General features: G+C 43.3%; 1 long non-coding RNA gene across 2 annotated transcripts; it reads right to left on the bottom strand.

The window, feature by feature from the left end:
- Window positions 1-203: 203 nt before the first annotated feature.
- LOC309611671 lies at window positions 204-16,057 on the bottom strand. 2 transcript variants are annotated; one of them, XR_014234651.1, is made up of 4 exons: window positions 15,969-16,057; window positions 5,064-15,086; window positions 2,143-2,323; window positions 204-478 (listed from the first exon to the last, which is right to left on the bottom strand). It is a non-coding gene; the product is annotated as an uncharacterized lncRNA (long non-coding RNA). The 2 variants fall into 2 exon arrangements; XR_014234652.1 differs by having other exon boundaries at window positions 204-5,974; window positions 6,685-15,086.
- Window positions 16,058-16,313: the final 256 nt, after the last annotated feature.

The following is a 16,313-nucleotide window of genomic DNA, read 5'->3' as shown; positions in this document are numbered from 1 at the left end:
AGAAATGATTTATGTTCAGAGCTCTGAATTTTTCCTTGTGCTGTTCTCTCAGTTTAGAATGTCTGTTTCCTTTTCTTTGCCTGTCAGAACTCTGCTCGTCCTTTAAGACATCTATAACCCAAATTTCACGGGCTTAAGGTGATATAGGTCCTCAGCTGCCCTTCTCAGAAGCTGCCCAGAATCAAGGGTGCTTATGCTCCTTCCCCAGTCTCTTTCTTATTTATTGTCTCATAGTTTCTGTGGGTCAGGAGTCTGGGCTGGCTTAACTGAGTCCTCTGCTTCACAGGCTGTAGTCAAGGTATCAAATGGGGCTACGGTCATCACAAGCCTCAAGAGGGAAATGATTTGCTTCCAGGCTGACTCACATGGTTGTTGGCTGGATTTAGTTCCTCACTGGCTTTTGGCTGGAGGCCTCCCTTAGTTCTCTGCCACGTGGGGCTCACTGACATGGACGCTTGGCTTCATTAAAGCATGTAAGCTAAGGAGGCAATAGAGAAAAATCCAGTAAGATGAAAGTCTGTTTTTTGAATCCCCATCATGGAAAAAAAATTTGCAGTATTCTATTTGTTAGAAGCAAGTCACTAGGTCCAGCCTTCATTCAAGAGAAGCAGAAACACAAGGGCATGAATAGCAGGGTCATTGAGGGCCATCTTCAAAGATAGCTGCCTCACTCATTTTCCCAGATAATGCACCTGAAACTCAGTGAGGTTCAATAACAATAATCAAGGTCACTCAGTTAGTAAATGGCAGAGCTGGATGTGAACTTAAGTCTTTCTGACCCCACAGCTTACCTCTAGCACTTATTTCACATATTCTTTTTTTTTTTTCTTCTTTTCAGGCAAGTCTTTATTGGGGCTCCTGCTGCAGCAGCGGGGAGCGAGAACAAACAACAGGTTCCCTTGCTTGCTCGCTCCCTGAGGCGGGGGTGGGGTGGGGGGGTGAGCTTATTCCTTACATGGGGTGAGGGTAGGGGTGTGTCCAGGGGTCAGGCCGGAGGGGTGGCTTAGGTGTTTTGCCCACCTCGTAGGTGGTGTTGTGTGCCCTGCAACACGCCGAGCACCCTGCTTTTTCTCCTGGCTCTTCAAAAGCGGTAGTTGGGTTGTTTTTTTTTTTTTAAGAAATTCACGTTATTTATTTATTTATTTATTTATTTATGACTGTGTTGAGTCTTCGTTTCTGTGCGAGGGCTTTCTCTAGTTGCGGCAAGTGGGGACCACTCTTCATCGCGGTGCGCGGGCCTCTCACCATCGCGGCCTCTCTTGTTGCGGAGCACAGGCTGCAGACGCGCAGGCTCAGTAGTTGTGGCTCACGGGCCCAGTTGCTCCACGGCATGTGGGATCTTCCCAGACCAGGGCTCGAACCCGTGTCCCCTGCCTTGGCAGGCAGATTCTCAACCACTGCGCCACCAGGGAAGCCCGGTAGTTGGGTTTTTGATCTCTTTGTATCTTTTGTCCAGAATTTGCTCCAACTGCACATGCATGCAGTTGTTTTTAGTCCCATACAGTTTCTTTGTATTCTGTTGCTGGAGAACAGCACGTGCAAGCACTGCAGCAAAGGGTCCCGGGTCCCAGCCTGTCTCACTCCCTGCTGAGAGGCTCTACACGCTTATTCTTTTTAAAAAAATACTTATTTATTGATTGATTGATTTATTATTTGGCTGCACCGAGTCTTCGTTGTGGCATGGGTGATCTAGCTCCCTGACCAGGGATCGAACCCGGGCCCCCTGCATTGGGAGCGTGGAATCTTAACCACTGGACCACCAGGGAAGTCCCTACACACTTATTCTTTTTTTTTTTTTTTTAACATCTTTATTGGAGTATAATTGCTTTACAGTGGTGTGTTAGTTTCTGCTTTGTAACAAAGTGAATCAGTTATACATATACATATGTTCCCATATCTCTTCCCCCTTGCGTCTCCCTCCCTCCCACCCTCCCTATCCCACCCCTCTAGGTGGTCACCAAGCACCGAGCTGATCTCCCTGTGCTATGCGGCTGCTTCCCACTAGCTATATATTTTACGTTTGGTAGTGTATATATGTCCATGTCACTCTCTCACTTTGTCACAGCTTACCCTTCCCCCTCCCCATATCCTCAAGTCCATTCTCTAGTAGGTCTGCGTCACACTTATTCCTGTCACACTTACTCTTAAGGGGTAAAGACTGAAGGTCTCTTCTGAAACTTCTTCCTGCTGGACAGGGATCTGCTGCACAGATCCTAGCCTACCCTGGAGGTGTAGAAGTCCCTTGCTGACTGTTCCAAGGACCTGTAGGGACCTGGGTTGAACTCCTTGAGCCATCATGAGCCTTACTTCAAACTGTTGGAGTCTAAAAGACACGAACTTAATCAAAAGGTTAAACAAACAGGGGCTAAAAAGGAGAAGAACAACAATAGCTATTAAAGGGCCTAGAAAGGGAAGCAACCAGGGTAACTTTGGGAGGGTTTCCTTAACTGTTGACCAGACAGGGGGCGATGTTGCCCCTGCCAAAAAGCCATTCTGCTTGGTGTATATTTTTGTTAACCTCGGGGCTAAAGTTTCACATGTTTCTCAATTTTTAGAATGGACAGTCTGGACCTGTTGGTCCCAGGTCTCCTTCTTGGACAGAAAAGTCTTACTCACAGGTTTACAACAGTAGGAAAGACAGCGGAGTACTAGGTGAAATATGGCATAAATCAGTATGACTGAAAAGAAAAGGGTTAGAAGAAAATGAAAACCTCCTGCCAGAAAGTTTTTTACACCTTGTGGTATCCAAGAGAACAAACTAGAGAGCGAGTTTTCAATTTCCCTGCCCATATTGAATAGCAAGAATTGGTGGTTACTTGTCTGCTGAAGCCAAGTGGCTTGCTGTCGAATTTTCTCAATGTTGGTTTCTATTTGGTATGGGCATAAGGGCTGCTTTCTTTACCTCCCGATCTGCCCTGTTGTTCCCTTGGGTAATTTGAGAATTTTCCTTTTGATGTCCGTGGTAGTAAATGACTGCTACTAGTTTTGGTTTTTGAGCCGCTTCTATGGGATGTAAACTCTTAGCCCCATATTTTACAGGGGACTTTTTTTGGATTTAAAAGTCCTTTTTCTTTCCAGATAGCTGCATGGGCATGTAAAACAACGAAGGCATATTTCCAGTCTGTACGTATGTTTATATTTTCTTTTACCTAAGGTTAAGGCTCGATTTAGGGCTATTAGCTCAGCCCTCTGGGCTGAAGTGTTAGGTGGCAAAGGTTTTGCTTCTATAACAGTATGCCCTCAGTAAACCATTCTTCCTCAGGGTTTTCTATGGCCTGGTCTGTTAGATCAGGCCTACAGCATAAACATGGTCAAGGGTTTCAAGGCAGGAATGTGTTAGTTCTGGGCTTTTCCGCCGGCATTAGTATAGCTAGGTTGAGGGTGTGGCAAGTTTTGAATGTTAGTTCTGGGGAGTCAAGGAGTGAAGCCTGGTACCTAGTAGGGTGGCCTCCAGTTAGCCAGTGATGGCCTTTAATCTCCAGAATCCCTTGTACTTGATGAGGGGTCTGGACTTCCAGTGGCTGTCCAAAGGTAAGCTTGTTAGCTTCTTCCACTAATAAAACGGTGGCAGTTCCCACCTGGAGGCAGCCAGGCCAACCTCGGGCCACAGAATCTAGTTGTTTGGCAAAATAGCCTATATGTTGAGGAGCTTCTCCTAGCTGTTGTACAAGGACCCCTTGGGCTGTCTCCTGTTTTTCAGCTACGTACAAGATAAATGGCTTTTTTTAAACTGGGGACACCCAGAGCAGGAGCTCTGGTGAGGGCCTGTTTGATATTATTAAAAGCCTCTTCTTGTTCCCCAATCCAAAGTAATGGTTTTATATCTGGGTCTTTAGTGGCTTCATATAGAGGCTTAGCCATGAGTCCGAATTCTGGAATCCAAATTCTGCAAAATCCTGCCACATCTAAGAAAGTACGAAGATGTTTTTTTGTCTTTGGGGTGCTTAGGCCTAATATAGCTTGTTTTCTATCTGGAGATAACTGTCGACTTCCAGGGCTTATAATATATCCCAGATATTTAACTTGTTGTTTTGAGATTTGTGCCTTTATTTGGGAGATCCTGTAACGCCGGGTCTCAAGGAAATTAAGGACTTCAGTGGTATTTTGATCTGAGGCTCCATGGAGGGGCTACATGTTAATATATCATCTACGTACTACAGAATGGCCCCTTCTTTTAGGTGTATTTCCCTTAGTTCTTTTCCTAGGGCCTGGGCGAACAAGTGTGGACTATCTCGAAACTTCTGAGGCAATACTGTCCAGGTACATTGTTGCATTTGGCCTGTGTGGGCGTTAGTCCACTCCAAGGCAAATAGATACTGAGATGAGGGATGAACTGGTATGCAAAAGAAGGCATCCTTGAGATCAAGCACAGTAAACCATTTGGCATCTCCAGGAATCTGGACTAATATATTATAAGGATTGGCCACAAGGGGATGTATAGGGACCACAGCCTCATTTACTGCTCTAAGGTCTTGTACCATTCGATATTCCCCATTTGGCTTAACAACGGGCAGAATAGGGGTATTGCATTGAGACGGACAGGGCACTGGGAGGCCATGTTTTTAGAATTTATCTATGAGGGGTTGCAAACCTTTTTTTGCTTCCAACTTTATGGGGTACTGTCTCTTGTTAGGATAAGCGACTTCTGGCTTAAGGCTAATTTTTACAGGTTGGACGTTTATAACCTTCCCAGGGATTCCTTTGTCCCAAACTGCAGGGTTTACTGTGTGTAGAATATGGCTGTTAATAGGACCTTGTTCTTCCAGCTGATTTGTCTTAGTCAGAATCAAGAAAAAGGGTTGCTCAGGACCTCCTAATCATAATATGGCTCCGAGGCAGCCCAGAAGATCTCTCTCAGTAGTGGGGTAGGACACTCAGGCACAACTAAAAAGCCATGTGTGATCAAATGCTGTTCAGATTGACAGGTGAGCCAGTGAAGAAACGGGTGGAAGGCTTTCCATCAACACCAGTCACAGTACAACTTTTGGAGGCAACAGGCCCAGTGTGAGAGATCAGGACAGAGTAAGTGGCTCCCATATCAATTAAAAAACTGGTTTTCTTACCTGCCACCTTTCTCAAGGATCACCCAGGGCTCCTCGATGGAGATAGACATCTCGTTGTGGGGAGCCGTCAGAATCCCCGGGCTGCCTCAGTCGTCCAGCATGGCTGTCTCGGGAGTGGGAGCCCCCCTTCCTCTTCAGGACTGAGGACAATCCCACTTTCAATGACCTTTTTGTTTGCAGACTGGGCATGGACCAGGGGGTTCCTTTTGGCACTTTTGGGCCCAGTGGCCGGTTGACTTACATTTGAAGCATTCCCCCTTGCTGTTTTACCTCCAGGCGGTTGGTTAAACTTCCTTGGCCCCCTTGGGTCGTCCTGAGGTTGCAAGGCATGGCTGACAGCTATGGCCATCAGTTTAGCTTGAGCGCTGGCCTGCCTGTTTTTACGTCGGGTTCTCTCTTCCTCCTCAGCTTGATCTCGATTATTAAATACCCCAGAGGCCCGCTAGGAGTTGGTGCATTGGGGTTTGTAAGCCTAATTGTAACTTTTGGAGTTTCCGCCTAATATCAAGGGCAGACTGGCTGATAAAATGTTGTCCCAGCAGGGATTGATCCTTGCGAGTGGATGGATCAATGTTAGTAAATTTTCTAAAAGCCTTCACAAGCTGCCCCTGAAAGAGGGTTGGATTTTCTTTTTCTTCTTGGGTCACTCCTTTAACCTTTTCATAGTTAACTGGCTTTTTGATACACTTTCTCATCCCTTCTAATACACATTGGATCATGTGCTTCCTGACTTCTGTTCCCTCTCAGGAATTATAATTCCAACAGGGCTTCTGATTTGGGACTGCATCTCCACCTATAACAAAATGTTGGGATTGGTCCCTGGCAAGCTGGTCACCATGCCCCTGGGCTGCTGCCCAAATTCTCTGTTTTTCCTCAGGGGTACAGCAAGTAGATAGGACTATTTGGACATCCTTCCAAGTTAAATCAAAGGCCAGAGTTAGGGCCTCAAACCCTTCAACAAACTTACTGGGGTCTTCAGAAAACCTGCCCACTCTCTTTTTGCATTGGGCTAAGTCAGTTAAAGAGAAGGGCACATGTACTCCGATTGTCTCTTCACCATTTGCCACTTCCCTAAGAGGGCATAATTTTCCCGATCCTGGGTGATAGGAAGTTCAATTACAAGTTACCCTGGAGGGACTAGTCTCTCCTCCCTGGGGTAACAGAGGGTATAAAGGGACACAGGGAGGCGGAGTTTGGGAGCCGTCAGAGGGATCTGGAGAAGTAGGTGTCTCTGGGGAAGTAGGAGGCTCTGGAGAAGCAGGTAGCTCTAGAGAAGCAGGGGAAACCTGGTTTACCCCCCTGAGAATTGGGGAAGGTTAGAAGGAGATTATCTAAAATGTCAAGTGCTTTCTGATTCCCCAGGCTTTTGATTACAGGAGCTGCTTAGAGCGGGGTTTTGGTAAAGGACCATGAAGGCTTAGACATAATGAACCTCAGTCCATTTTCCCATCTGTGACAGTAAAGATCCAATTGCAAGATGGTATTGTAATTTAGAGGTCCATTTTCAGGCCATTTTTCTCCACCCCCCAACTTATATACAGGCCAGGCAGTGTGACAGTAGAGTTTAAGTTTTTCCCTTTTCAGCCCATCTATTTTTAAAATTTCCGATTTTTAAGGATACATTCCAGAGGTGTTCCTTCTGGCTTAGAAGAGGATCCTCCCGTGTTGAGTAACCTGCAACCAAGAGCGCTCCTAGAAGTGAAGTCTGGCATCTCAGAGACATTTTACCAGGAGGCTTTTGTTGGAAGGGGGTCAGAGTGTCCCCCGAATTCCCTTCTTACCTAATGGGATTTTGAGCATCCTCTACTCTCCCATTGCCTAATCAGATGTCTCTTGTCATCAGGCCCTCGTGCAAGGGGTCCCTGATAGGGGTTATTTGAACCAGTGCTAGTGCATTGCCAGGGCTCTCCTTGAGGGGGATCTGTTGTCTATAAAGCTTGTGTCCTGTAACACTTTTCCCTGTGTTGGGGTGTATTCCTCGAGACTGAACATCTACAAAGCCTAGGATGTGGGCTGCTTGGATAATGGCTGCTTGGAAGTGGCCAGCCCAATAGGTAGTCTGTAACAAGGTATAAGCTGCCAAGGCCTGGAGTGAAGAGGGTCCTAGAGGTGCAAAAAGGAACTCCTGGAGGAATTGGAGTTGGGTGCAATGGAAAATGCCATGGGGGTCAGGACCTGAGGGCCTAGAGGTGAGAGTATTCCCACAGGGGATTTTTTGGACATAGAGCAAGGTGAGAGACTAGACAGAAGAAGAACCCAAAACCCTTTCCCTTATCTTTTTGGTGGCTGTGATAAAATTGGGGAGAGCCTGATGATTCCATCTCACATAGGCAACAGTGAGTTTGGACAATGTTTCCCATATAATTTAACATACCAAATGAACCCTATTAGGTTCGGATCTCTCTTTGGGATATTCCAGGGGCCCCCTGAAGCACCCCAAATTTAACTGGAAGTCAAAAGAATTTCAATTAGAATTTGATATTTAGAAAGTCTGTCAAAAATCTCAAAAAGTTTTAAAACACCTGGTCAGATAGAATCATAAGTCGCTGTGAAGGAATTATTCCTTGAGCTAAGGTGAAAAAAAAAAATTTCAAAAATAAAAACAGATCCCTTAAAGGCACAGAAACTCACACAATCTGATATCAAAAGCAGCATTCCAGGAAATCTTTGTTCTCTTATGAGAGAGAGAAACCAAATCCAGTCTTGCATCAGCCTACTTTTAATAAAATCCATTTACCTAATTAAATTTAATCCAACCTTAGAAAATCCTGACCACATACAAAATTCTTTTCTCAATGTTCCTTTTCTGTGAACTTTCTGCAACTTTCTGTAGCCATACTTTATCCCTCATTCTTTCCATTTAGAAACAGCCAGCTTTAGGACAAAATCACCTTTTTTTCCCTTTCAACAAAATATAATTCCATTCCTCATACCTTCTTTTCTGACACATCCTACTTTCCTTAAGCAACCATGAACTGTCTTTTTCATTAGCATTCTATAGATTGGTAGAGAACATCTCAAGGTGTCACCAAAGAGTTTCCCTCTCACAAGAAGACAAAAGTGGGTAAATTTAGACCTGTTTAGCAATTAAAGTTCTCAACATTTTATCTTATTTGAAATGGTCTGGATATTCAATGACTTCCTATCATTTAACTTAATTTAAAGTTACCAAAATTTGGAGGGATTGTTTTAGATGGACGTTTCCAAAACATAATTATTCCTATAGAGTTTACCAAAAAGTTCTTATCCCAGTTATATTTACTTAATAAGTTAATAATATCAGGTAATTTTCCCTGTTGACAAATTTCATAACAAAAACAATATGCACTTACTGACTTCAGTAACCCTAGGTACAATAAAAGTATTATACTTAATGTTGATGGCTCTAAAGACAGGTCTGTATTAATTAAACCCACAAGCTTAAGTTAGCTTTAATACCAGATATTAATTCAATATTGAGTATTTCCCAGATCACATGAACCCGAAATGTATTCTGGTGAGCCTCTTTTATATTTCTGAGAATGTATATAAGTGCTTGATTTCCTTTAAGCAAATTAAATACAGCTCATTTACAAGTTAATTTTTATATGAAGACAGACAGAACCAGAGACCTCATAGTTTTCCTGCTTGAATTTAAAATGGCTCTGTTTTTTCTTCTTCAGTCTGGGGGACTACAGATGAATCAGGTAGTTCCTGAGAGCCCAGGCAGAATAGTTACACTGCAAAGGCAGAGGAGAGAGATGTAAGCTCTTCCAACCCAGGCACAATAGTTACATTGCAAAAGCAGAGGAGGGAAAAATGCAAGCTCCTGTCTTTTTTTGTTTGTTCTTTAAAATCCCACCAAGTAACCCAAGGTTGGAGTTTCAGGCAGTGTGGGCTGCATTTATATTTCAAGGTTTAAATACTCCACCATGCCCACAATTTCGACAGAGACTTGCAGAAGCAGGTGGACAGACAAAACTACGTAAAACAAAGATACCAATGACAAAAACTTAAAGACACAAACAAGAAGTTTTCAGGATAAAGGGGACGGCAGTGCAGGTATAAGGATCAAGGGAGGGCTTCCCTGGTGGCTCAGTGGTTAAGAATCCGCCTGCCAATGCAGGGGACACGGGTTCGAGCCCTGGTCCTGGAAGATCCCACATGCCGCGGAGCAAATAAGCCCATGCGCCACAACTGCTGAGCCTGTGCTCTAGAGCTCGTGAGCCACAACTACTGAGCCCACATGCCATAACTACTGAAGCCCGCGTGCCTAGAGCCCATGCTCTGCAACAAGAGAAGCCACTGCAATGAGAAGCCCGCGCACCGCAACGAAGAGTAGCCCTGCTCACCGCAACCAGAGAAAGCCCGCGCACAGCAACGAAGACCCAACGCAGGCAAAAATAAAAATATAAAATAAATAAAAATTTTTTTAAAAAGGATCAAGGGAGAGGTAAAGGGAGGAGGGACAGATAAGACTGAAAAAGAGAAAGAGACAGCAGGAAAATAAAGGTGAGGCTACTGGGACGATAGGACTTCCAGCCACTACAAGATATGAGGTTTAAACCTCTATCACTCTCATAAATCTCCTATCAGGGAGAGCCTGCTGGACCAGGGTCTGCATGGTATGAGGCGAGCCTCTCCCACCTCTGCTTGTTACCCGTCAAGGTGAGCCATTGCTGGCCAGAGGGAGCATGGTCTCACAAGCTGAGAGGAGTGATGCGGTAGCTGCCCGATGTCCACTCTCCCGGAAGGAAAGGACAGAAGTAGGAGAGGACAGAAGTAGGAGAGGATCGAGAGAGGAGAAGCAGAGAGATATCAGGAGAGGGAAAAGGACAAAGGGGAAGGGAAAAGCATTGCCTGAATGAGGGTACTGAGGCCCCCAGGGGCCAGGAAGGCAGACTTACCAAATGCGGTGATGCTGAAACAAGAGGTTCAGGTTGCCACTTGTCACCCTTGGGGAGGCTGCATTCAGTGGTCCTGGAGATGCCCAGATCCTCTCCCCAAAAGGTGACAACATCCCCATATTAGGCGCCATAAATCTGACACCGACCAGGGTTCTTGGCCTTCCCCAATCAATAGAAATTGACCCGAGGCCAGACAAGAAATTCAGGCAAGGCTTTACTGGGGCCCCTGCTGCAGCAGGGGGGAGCTTGTTCGGTTCATTTCATATATTCTTACCTTGTCACTTGGCTATCTCCCTTATTCAACTGAAGCCTTATTAAGGGCAGGGAATGCTTATGTTCCTTAAAGTGACAAAACTGTTGGTGAATAGATGGATGGATGAATACATGAATCAGTTAAAATAGTCCATATGTCGGAACTGTGCAGACAGAAATTGCTGAACCAGGGTTCAAGATAAAACAGGACTGTAAAACAGAGCATGGGTCCAAGTGGGAAGGGAGGAGAGGAAATGAGCAGAGGAGCATCCCAGACACACTGCTGACCCCTTGGAGTTTCTCACAATTGTTACCTTCTTTGTGAAACATAGCCTATGTTTTGGTGAACAGAGGCAAATCCTGAATATTACCAGAATTTAGACAGAATGGCTAAGAATGCTCAAAAGGCATTCTGAATTAAGCTGCATCTACTTCCCACCCCAAATGTACTTAACCTGTGTATTTATATGTATTTAACTCAGAAATGTCCTAACCTATGTCACTGTGCTGCTTAAAAGGGGAAAAAATGGTAGCAGCCAAAATATTTATGCTAAAAGAGGCAGAAGGAGCAAAAAACTTCACGCAAATCTGAATGTTTGGATTATTTCTTCACCTCACAATAACTGAGTTATTAACATATTAATAAAATATTGCCTGCAAAAGGTAACATTTCTAATAACCCTGATTTTATTGGTGGATATTTTGATATATATTTTATCCATGTAGTTCCATCGTTCCTGCTTTTTATGGAGCCTCTGTAAGATGCTTTCAAATATGATGCTATGCTATTGAAAGGGGATTGGCTTCCGCCACGCTTACCAGTTAAGTGAGAGCTCTCTGAGAAATAGTTGCTGGACCTATCACTTCCTTTCTTCTACTGTACACTTCGATTTTATGTTTCTTCTGGTCAGGGTCTTGTAGAAGGCACAACTGAAGAACTGAGTAGAAGCAGTAATAGTGCAGCCTCTTATATGAAGGGGAAGAAACTAGCAGTCAAGAAATCCATAGTCTGGGACTGTTTGTGACATCTGCACTTAGAGCTGGACCGAAAGTATTAACCCACTTTACACAGCAATCATCACAAAGAACTCTTTCTGAAAAGTGAGAATGGGATTAACAACACACCTGAAACATAAATTTTTGAAGTTATTCTGTTGACTAGATCAGTGCAATATAGGAATCTACCCTAGAGAACAGTCACCTAACCAGTGGTACTAGCTTTTGTTGTTTGCCTAAAAATATGAGCATAGCAGCTAGCTGAGCAATTCCTCCATGGCCTGAGTACCTAGAGACATAAATTTAATGGCTAAGCCCTGGAGCTCTAACTATCTGACTGTGCCATTCTAATTTCCAGTTCTGTTAATTCAGCAAGGAAACTTACAGAAAGTTATCTGTCTCCAGAAAATCCTACGCTTATGAAAACGTTTACATACTTCCGCGAGATCCTGTAAGCTTGCTGGTATTACAGTGTTGAGAGTCGTTATTTGGAAGCTTAGTCTTGAGAGGAGGAGGACCAAAGGTGACGGTCTCTGCAGTTTAAGCATTGTACAAGTAGCGGCTTCCTGATAGTGGAGCTGTGCATTTAAAAAATTCTGCAGTCGTCAGAGAGAAAATATTTTTTTTTTCTGCAACTTTTGCTTAAGTGCTCAGGTTGTTACTGTTTATAGGATTAGGTAGGTCATTCACCATTGTCAAGTTACATTTGCAATTGCTGAGCAAGACTCCTTTAGCCATAAAACTATGCTAACCTCTCCAGGACATTCATTCCTTAACTCTTTGCTGACAGTACACAAGTTATCATATAGCCTGCATGGGAGCGTGAGGTACAGTTCTATTTTCAGCTCACCCTCTGGCTTGCTCTATAACCTTGGCAAAATCACCTCTAGGCCTTGTGCCACAGACCTGCCATCTATCTGTCAGTTTGGGCTGGTTAGTAACCCTCCTCTGGCTAAGTCAGTGGAAACGATGAATTCTGAAGTTGGGCAATTAAGAACTTTGATGTGCCCACTGAGAGTCATTTACAATATTAATTCTTTTCTCTGTGAACTTTTCTCACAGACCAGTTCTTGAACATTTGTTCATGTTTTTGCTCTAATAACACTTCAACAAACACACAGAACAATTTTTCTAAAATTGGACAGCCCAACTACATTCCTTCCAGCCCTGCTGCCAAGAGAGAATGGATGTTAATTTTTCCATCTTACCTATTCATTTCCATTCCCCCCAGCCATTATCCACAGTGTACCTGAACATCACTTCCACTGGATTTTGCTGTGGCAGGGGCTTAGCCATGATCCATTCGTTCTGTTTTAGTCAGTGGATGGGGATCAATATTGTTAGAACAGATGAGAATTTTTTCTTTTTAAATTCATACATTTAAGCCTCTCCTAAACGTAAAACACCTACATTTACTTCATGTTATCTTCTCATCCTTATGTAAGACACATGTCAGGTAGAGCTTCCCTTCCCTCTGTAATCTAAATAAGGTCTTCCCGAACATCCAATCTGGGCATGTAGAGCCATTCCCAAGATTACTGATAATTTCTGAGAGACTCACTTTCTTCTATCTTCCCTGGCCCTGAGCCCCTGTATCCAACGGTGCTGTCCTTTCACTATTCCAACTGCCTCAACTTCAGTCTCTTCCTCAGTTTCTACAAAACTCCACTCACACAGAGCTTTAGTGAGGTTTTCAGATTTGAGAAAACAACTTAAAATTTATATATTAGACACTCCTATTCCTTTAAAAGTCCCATTTCCCACCCAGTCACCAGAGACTTCCCACCAACCTTTAGTCAATGCAGCAACCCAGACTTTTCCTCCTCTCAAATCCTCTCTCCCATCCCTCCCTTGCTTGGCCCATCTCTTCTCCCTCCTCTCTCGCTCTCTCACAGGAGCAAAAATAAATTCCCCCCGTGTTTCCAGGCAGAGCAGCTTTTCTTGTGTTGTTAGGGCTTCTGCTCATACCCATGTTTTCAGAGTCTCACCTTATACCAGAAACAGCTTATGAGGATATTTTCCCAAACACAGTTGTTGTTTTTTTTCCTAAGAAGAATTCTGGTCCCATTTATTACTAAATTTCCTCCTCTTTATACTCAACAGTGTACATGTATTTATGTACAGTCATTAGAGTTTAGAAACTAATTTGTATTCTACTTTCTCATTATTTTGGATGTACTTTTCCCCATTCATTAATGCAGTCCATGTTTGCTACTTTACTAAACACCCTTCCAATTATCATGTATTTGAGTTATTTCTAGTTTTATTTTGTTTTGCATCATGAATAGTATTGCTATAAACATTTAGTGAAAATTGATTTTTCTCATTTGGATTATTTTGAGGTATCCCCAAATGCGGATTATGGAACAAATATGAATAATTTCATAGGTCTTGTGTTTTGCCTCAGTACTTTCAAAGACAGTTGTCCTAGTAAATAATTTTATCAGTTTAGGAGTTTAGCCATTTTTCTTAGCTCTGCCAATATTCTCCTTTGTATTTTCAATTAGCCTTGCAGTAAGGTTAATCATTTCCCCAAGATTAACTTCTCTGAGTTTCTTCATGTATGAAATATTTTGTCACATACTGTGACCTCTTGTTTAGTGAAGTCTGTGTATTGGTTCTGTTTTTAACACTTTTTTTGAGATATAATTCACATACTCTATAATTCATCCATTCAAAGTATATAATTCAATGAATTTTAGTATATTCAAATAGAACTATGAAACCATCACCACAATAAATTTTAGAACATTTCATTACCCCACAAAGAAACCCTGTACCTCTGGTCATTACCCCCAATCCCTTCATCCACCTCCAGCCCTGGGCAACCATTAATCTTTCTGTTTCTATAGATTTGCCTATTTTTGGATATTTCATAAAAATGGAATCATATAATATGTGGTCCTTAGTGACTGGCTTCTTTCACTTAATGTTCTCAAGGTGTTTCCATGTTGTAGCATGTATTACTCCTTCATTTATTGAAGAATAATATTCCATAACATGAATATATCATATTTCTTTATCCATTCACCAATTGACAGGCATGTGGGTTGTCTCTACTTTTTGTCTACTATGAATAATGTTGCTATAAACATTCATGTACAAGTTTTTGTGCGTACATTTATTTGGGAGTATATATGTAGGAGTGCAATTGCTGGTAACTCTATGTTTAACTCTTTGACTGTTTTCCAAAGTGGATGCACCATTTTACATTCCCACCAGCAGTGTAAAAGAGTTCTAGGGAACTTCCCTGGTGGTACAGTGGTTAAGAATCCGCCTGCCAATGCAGGGGACACGGGTTCAAGCCCTGGTCTGGGAAGATCCCACATGCTGCGGAGCAACTAAGCCCGTGCGCCACAACTACTGAGCCTGTGCTCTAAAACCCGTGAGCCACAACTACTGAGCCCACGTACCAAGACTACTGTAGCCCGTGCACCTAGAGCCCGTGCTCTGCAACAGGAGAAGCCACCGCAATGAGAAGCCTGTGCACCGCTGCGAAGAGTAGCCCCCGCTCACCACAACTAGAGAAAGCCCGCGAACAGCAACGAAGACCCAACGCAGCCCAAAAAAAAAAAAAAAAAAAAAATCAAATCCAGTATGTGTAAAAAAAATAATAAATTAAAAAATAAATAAATAAAAGGGTTCTAGTTTCTCCGCATTCTTGCTGTATTAGTTTACTAGGGCTGCCAAACCAAAATATCACAGACAGGGTGGCTGAAACAACAGAAACTTACTTCTCACAGTTCTGGAGGCTGGAAGTCCCAGAACAAGGTATCAGCAGGTTTGGTTTATCCTGTAGTCTCTCTCCTTGGCTTGGAAATGGTCACATTCTTGCTGTGTCCTCACATGACCTTTTCTGTGTACATGCATATCCCTGGTGTCTCCTCCTCTTTTTACAAGGACACCAGGCATAGTAGGTTAGGTCCCCACCCTCATGACCTCATGTCACCTTAGTTACCTCTCTAAAGGCCCTATCTCCAAATATATATATTTCCAACAATTAAGAAAAAAGACTAACATTATTGAATAGAAAAATGGGCAAAGGATACAAACAGAATGTTTACAGAAAGGAAATTTCAAAAAATTAAGTTTGATAAATACTGTACAAAGAGATGTGGTGAAACAGGTGCCCTGATAAATTGCTGTAGGAGCATAATTGAAACAACAATTTGATGGAATACTGTGCAATCATTAAAAACAATGAAAGTTGTCCAAGATACAGTGGTAAGTGAAGAAAAAGCAAGGTGGCAAAACTGTGTAGAGTACAGTGTGTGTGTGTGTATGTGTGTGTGTGAGAGAGAGAGAGAGGGAGAGAGGAGACTGAGGGAAGAGTAATGAGGAGATATATATATATATATATATATATATATATATATATATATATATATATATATATATATATATATATATATATATATGGCACAGAGTCTTTCTGAAAAGATATGCAGGAAATTTGTTAACAGTGGTAGCCTCAGAGGTAAGAAAACCAGGGGCAGTGGATGATGGAAATTTCCTTTCATTGCATATCATATATTTTTGACGCTATTGAAAAATTAACTGTCACATATGCTATCTAGTCGTCTTTAAGGAATAAAGAAAAAGAAAATGATGCGTGGACTGTTCTCCACTGTGAATCATGGCCACTAGAATTCCAGGGTATCACGCCCTTTAGCTCTCACCTGGCCTAAATCTCCCCCATGCTCTCCTCTCCTCCATTGCAAAACATGACTTTTGATATTGGAATGCACCCCATGCGGGCTCCCCTAGTTACCTGTTTCCTTCTGCACCCGACTGTCTGGGAGACCGTCTAAAGTAGGGGCTGTTTCCCATTGTCATGCGTCCGCAAGCACTGGAGCTGGGCCTCGATAGGTGTTCTATAAACAGCACACGAAGAAATGTTTGTCTACAAAGGGAAAGAAAGAGACCCCGCAAGATCAGAAACGTGTCCCGCACTTCTTAGACATTCACAGATCTGAAACCCACTATTCCACGCCGGGTCAAGTGGAGACCCGGACGCCTCTTGGTCGGCGGGGGAGGACCTCGGAGCCCGCGGCGTCGCTGGGAAGCCTGGTCCGCTCCGCCCCGCCCCTGGGTTCCTGCGCTCCGCGCCCATTGG

Source organism: Balaenoptera borealis (assembly GCF_965194805.1).
Source record: "Balaenoptera borealis genome assembly, chromosome: 15".
NCBI classification, from domain to species: domain Eukaryota; kingdom Metazoa; phylum Chordata; class Mammalia; order Artiodactyla; family Balaenopteridae; genus Balaenoptera; species Balaenoptera borealis.
Note: the sequence above shows the minus strand (reverse complement) of the source record. Positions and strands in the feature narration are given on the sequence as shown.